The following is a 6,024-nucleotide window of genomic DNA, read 5'->3' as shown; positions in this document are numbered from 1 at the left end:
ATCTATTTTATCCTACCAGAAAAGGCCAGCAGTTTGAAATGCTACGAATAATGACTACTGAAAACACAGCCACACAAAGGGAAAGAGCATCCAGGACCTGAGATAACTTCGCAATACGGCAGGTTCTTCATCTTTTTTATTGGGGGAGTGCAAATGTTATATAACTTTATTATTTTATGACCCCTTAAACCGAAAGACCTCCTCCTCTCTTGTTACATGAACTCATTAAACCCTTCCAGCATCACTGGATTGGTAGCATGTTTTCTTGCAGTTTTTTTTTACACTGGGTACCTCTGATAGATGTGGTGAAACTGCTTATTTACTGGTGGTCGTTGGGTTCAATGGGACGGTGGACTGGGTGGTAACTTAGCTGTGTAATACCTAGAACTCTAGGAATGGCAGGGACCAAAAATTGACCGCTCCCTATTAAGTGGGTCAGGACTTGGGTAAGGCAAGAAAGGTTCTTGCTTTGGGTTGGGGGCATGCAAGTTATTCTTACCTATAAGATTATAAGTTAAAACCAGAAATTTAATTGGTGGGGAGTGGAGCAGAACTTAAGGGAGAGTCCAAAAATGTAGAAATCAAGATAAATAATATTTTGACACAAAATTTTTAAACACAAAAATGAATGCATAAACTCCATGATGAGCAAACTGTCAAAAATTTAAATACAAAATTGGACCCTTCACTTACACAAATCAGCCTCGCTCACCTCGCCCTAATCCTGGCCCTTCCATACGGATTCAGTAACCCCAGAAATTCCACACTTAAGAAGCCCCTCTTTTTACAACATTTCTGCAATTAAAATGCAAATCTCCCAGAGGAAGCAGCATATTAAATCTCAGCAAATTATACCCTATGACTAATTAGCCCACTGAATGCTTTCCAAAAAAATGGACTGGGGAGACTGGAAAGAAAACAGTAGGTTACTGATGCTGGGTCTTCAACAGTGAGTGGGACAGCAACAAGTTAATGCAAATTCTGCGGCTGGTGGTCCAAGACTACGGTCAACAGTTTTGGTTAAACAGGATTTAGACACCACTTGCTGTGTATTCCAGGTCCTGCACGTAAGGGGGTGCTGGCAGGACACAGGTGAGGTCTCAGAGCCGATTTCTGGTTTTAACTTCCAAAACTCACTGGGATCTGCTGCAGCCCCAAAAGGGAAAGAAAAGAATTTTTTCTCAGCAGATACATTCAGCTGTAGATTCTGAAGCTACTGTGAATTTATCCAACCACAAAGGATTTGTAAGAACTCAACCCATTCAAGAGGACCTATAGAAGCTTTGTTTGAGCCACAGGGTGAGTAATATGCAATGCTAGAATAAAAATATTTAATAATGACAATAATAAGTCTATCAGAAAAAGAAATAAGGCTATCAGTTTTCTCCACTATAGCCATCATTTGCAAACAACATAATTTTTAAGATTAGTTGCAGTATTTTTTGCAAATCTGAACTCCCTTTAAATTTTAAAGGTGCTTATTGTTATTCAGACAGTCAATATACCTTCTTAAGCAAGAGTAAACAGTATCTCAGGCCACCAATGCCAGAAAATGTGCAAAGAATAAGAATTTAGTCAATTTAGTCAAAACAGCATCTCATCTCATCAGCGTGGTCGTTTTCTTTTCCCAGTTTTGCAAAGGCTGGGTGTCATAGCTCTATCTTTGTTGTCATTTATCTTCAGTACCTTATCCAGCTTCTATTTCAGATCTTTTCTCTTTCCTTTGCAATGGATTCCCCTGTTTAATAAGTCTTACTGTGAAAAGCGAACACGCAGTAACACTCCTGTGCTTTTGCCTTTTACACGTCTATCAGCTGGGCTGGAGATAAGATGACTATTAATTTGTTATTTAAAGAAAAAAGTTTCTGCATCCTAACATTTAATCAACAAATGTGGTTATTGTTAAGAAGTGTACATTTTTATCTGTTATCTTATTCACATTTTTTTAAAACTTCCAGTGTAGGATTAGGGGTTTTCAAGGTGTGAGAAATCTGCCAGTAGATGATCAAAATGGAAAAGCGTATTCTCTTGTCAAATAATATGCCAAAATCATGTTTATTTGAAAAGCATCACGTGGAAATGAAAGTCTCATTCATTAATTCATTCAGGAAATGTTTAGTGGTTCTCTATTATTTGCTGGAATAAACTAGAATTTAAAGCAAATCCTGTAGAAATGGTAAAAAATAAATTATTATAGTATCTAGGAGCAATTTTGTGAACCCAGATTAAACCTTTTCTTTCTCACCAGGGAGTCAATCTTCAAGTCTATGAAAATAATGTTCGATTTGTTTTCAACCCTCATAAAGTTGTCACAGGGCTAGAAAAACAGCTGTGGCTCCCTGCTTCAAAAGTTGGGCTTGTACCCAAGAATAGGAACAGATACATAAGGGAGCAATAAAAAGGTCGCTGGTCAACTTCACAGAGTCTGCATCATCTAGCTGCTCAGTTTTTTTTAAATTGAAGTATAGTTGATTTACGGTATCAAATTAGTTTCAGGCAATACAGTATAGTGATGAAAATTTTTTATAGATTATACTCTATTTAAAGTTATTATAAAATAATGGCTATATTTCCCTGTGCTGTACAATATACCCTTGTAACTTCTTTATTTTTTTACATAATAGTTTGTATCTCACAATCTCATTCCCCTAATTTGCAGCCCCTCCCCCCAATCTCTCTCCCCACTGGTAACCACTATTTTGTTCTCTGTATCTGTGGATCTGTTTCTGTTTTGTTATATATATTCCTTTGTGTTATTTTTTTTAGATTCCACATACAAGTGATAACATAGAGTATTTTTCTTTCTCTGTCTGATTTATTTCACTAAGCATAATACCCTCTAGGTCCATCCATGTTGTTGCAAATGGCAAAAGTTCGTTCTTTTTTATGGCTGAGTAATAGTCGATTGTATAAATACATACCATATAGCTGCTCCTGTTTTTAATATCTTCTGCCATCTTAGTGAAATGGAATAGATCACTGCATTCCATACATCTTTTCCCTCTAAGGAAATACACATGGAATAGGGATGGATGTCTTGCAAATCTGTAATTGCGATGCAGCGTTACACCAAGTTTCTTTAAGAATCACAGTGCATTCCCTGTCTTCCTGAACTAAATAAAGCCTCCTTGGGAAGCAATTGAAAACCAGGATTCTGCTTCTACATTGCTCAGTTACCCAGGCAGCTGAAGCTTTTTCATCCAAGTCTCTGAAGAGTCCCTCAAAAGCAGTCTTTTTAGCCAGGATGAGAGCAGCTCTTTTGAGTCATGCTGTTAACTCCTCTATACAAGCACAGGTCTAGTTCGTGCTCAGGGAACTGAGAAGAGAAACAGAGATCCTCTTTCTTCCAGGAAAAAAAAGAGATTTAAAAAAAAATACACAAAAATTCTAACTACTATATATAAAATAGATAAACTACAAGGTCCCACTGTAGAGCACAGGGAACTATGTTCAATATCATGTAATAGCCTATAATTTAAAAATAATATGAAAAGGAATATATATATACTTGTACAACTGCTTCACTATGCTATACACTAGAAGTTAACACAATATTGTAAATGGATTACACTTCAATTAAAAAAAAGACACCAGCCAGTTTGACGGGAGGAGCAGCCAGTGGAAGGCGCATCCGAGGAGGATGGAGGTGGTGGCGTTGGTCTCTCTCCTCGGCTGTGGCACGCTCGTCTTCCTCTCAGTGTGCTTCATAATTACAGAGTCTGATTTAGAGGGTGATTACGTTCATGAGAGATCATGTTACTCGAAACTGAACCAGTGGGTGATCCAGAAGGGGCTGGCCACACCGTTATCACTGTATTAATGCTCATTTCATTGCACTGCTTCATCTTCCTTCACAACCTGCCTGTTGCCATTTGGAATATAATACCAGTTCATTAAGGTGCCAAGTGGTAACAAGGGAGCATTTGATCCAACAGAAATGTACAGTTGAGGGCAGCTAAAGTCACACACGAAAGAAGCCACGATCAAGCTTGCTTTCCACCTGCTCTGTCTCTTCGTGTATCTTTGTAGCATGATTTTAGCTTTGAGAAATGACTGAAGCTGGAGAAGCCATGGTTACAGGCAGCCTGCACGACAGTGCACAGCTGAGGAGCCAGAGACTACTTAAATCATCCTTAGAACCCTGACCATAGCAGAATATTTTTTTCCTCTTTGAACAAAAAATATTTTTGCTGTATTTTTGCCATATAAAGTATTTTAAAAACATGGAAAAAAACCACATCAATATGTTTTATACTTGAGTAATAGACTTCAGGGACAAAAAATGTTGAGGACTTCCATTACTGGTTAAAATAATATTTACTATAGTATTCCTTAAATATACAAAAACATAAAATTAGGTTATATGTTTAGCTTATTTATAGCTTTAAAAACAAACACATTTAAAATTTCAGTGCCAACAACAACAACAACAAAACAAATGGATGGCATTCAGTCAGTGTGATAAATCATGTTTTTGCTAAAAATAAATCCACTGCCCATGACGTGGGTGTGGTTCTGATGTTACGGTGGAGAGTTCCTTTTTATGGTCAGGATGCCCATATTATTCTGTGCTGTATAATGAGTCCACACTCCCATCTCCCCTCCATATAAACTGTTATCACAGCCTAGAGCTCTGTAGTCAGGCTGCCTGGGTTCAGGTCCCAGGGCTGCTGCTTCCTGAGTTCTGCATGTGAGACCAGACGGGGGCGTGAATTACTCAACATCTCTGTGCCTCAGTTTCACTGGGCTGAAGTGAGGCTTACTGGTGTTGATAAGTGTGAAGTGTTTCATGTACAGGAAGCACTCAATTAATGTTAATTATTACCTCTTATTAACTCAAGCTCCACATAGTAAGCCTGCAAGGACCCAAGCCTCAGTCCAACAGGTGCCCCAGACCATGGAGAGTGGAATTTCAACTTCCTCAGGAAAACAGGGACTGAATCCCAACCAGGCGTCTTGCATAAAGTCAGGGGCCAGCTTTGCACATGCAAAACTGAAGGCTACAGTTACCACTGGAGACTAGCTGCTGTCTTGGAAGGTGGACAAAGACACACCTACTACCAGGTGTTGCTCACTTCCTCCGGGGACTGGGACTGTAATTCCCCCAACCTGCAAGTCCTTGGAGGAAAACAGCCTCTCAATTGAGGGCACCTCCATCATTATTTTCTCCTTTCTACTGAATTATTTCCATCAGCGTATAGGTGTTTATATATGTTTTTTCTATCTTTGTTAAGATATAATTGACCTGTAACGTTATTTAAGTTTAGGGTGTACAATATGATGATTTGATCCACTTATACACTGTGAAATGATTACCACCATAGCATTTGCTAATACCTCCAACAATTGCATGGTTATCACTTCTTTTTTGTGGTGAGAACATTTCAGATCTACTCTCTTAGTGACTTTGAAGTATATAATAGCTACACTCACCATGCTGTAAAATAGATCACCAGAACTTATAACTGGAAGTTTGTACCCTTTGACAAACTTCTCCCTGTTTCCCTGCCTCCCTGCCCCTGACCTTGGGCAACCACCAGTCTGTTCTGTTTCTTTGGGTTTGTTTCTTTTTCAATTCCATGTAAGTGGTATCATACAGTATTTGTCTTTCTCCATCTGACTTATTTCACTTGGCATAATGCCCTAAAGGTCCATCTATGTTGTCACAAACGGCAACATTTCCTTCTTTTCATGGCAGAATAATATTCCATTTATATATATACACACCCATACATAATGGAATATTAAAAAATGATATATACTATACATTTCATATATAATGGAATATATTATTAAATACATCACCTTTTCTTTATTCATGTATCAATGAACCACCCAGCTTGTTTCTATGTCTTGGCTATTATAAATAATGCTACAATGAACATAGGGTTCAGAATTCTCTTCTAGACAGTGATTTTGTTTCCTTGGGATATGTACCCAGAAGTGGGATTGCTGGATCATATGGTAGTTCTATTTTTAATCTTTTGAAGAACCTCTGTAATTTCTTCCAAAGTGGCTGCACCA

General features: G+C 38.2%; 1 pseudogene; it reads left to right on the top strand.

Annotated features, from left to right (window-relative positions):
- The first annotated feature begins 3,640 nt into the window (after positions 1–3,640).
- LOC102505299 lies at positions 3,641–4,140 on the top strand (annotated as a pseudogene).
- Positions 4,141–6,024: the final 1,884 nt, after the last annotated feature.

The sequence above is a fragment of the Camelus ferus genome, chromosome 23, assembly GCF_009834535.1.
Source record: "Camelus ferus isolate YT-003-E chromosome 23, BCGSAC_Cfer_1.0, whole genome shotgun sequence".
In the NCBI taxonomy this organism is placed as follows: Eukaryota; Metazoa; Chordata; class Mammalia; order Artiodactyla; family Camelidae; genus Camelus; species Camelus ferus.
Note: the sequence above shows the minus strand (reverse complement) of the source record. Positions and strands in the feature narration are given on the sequence as shown.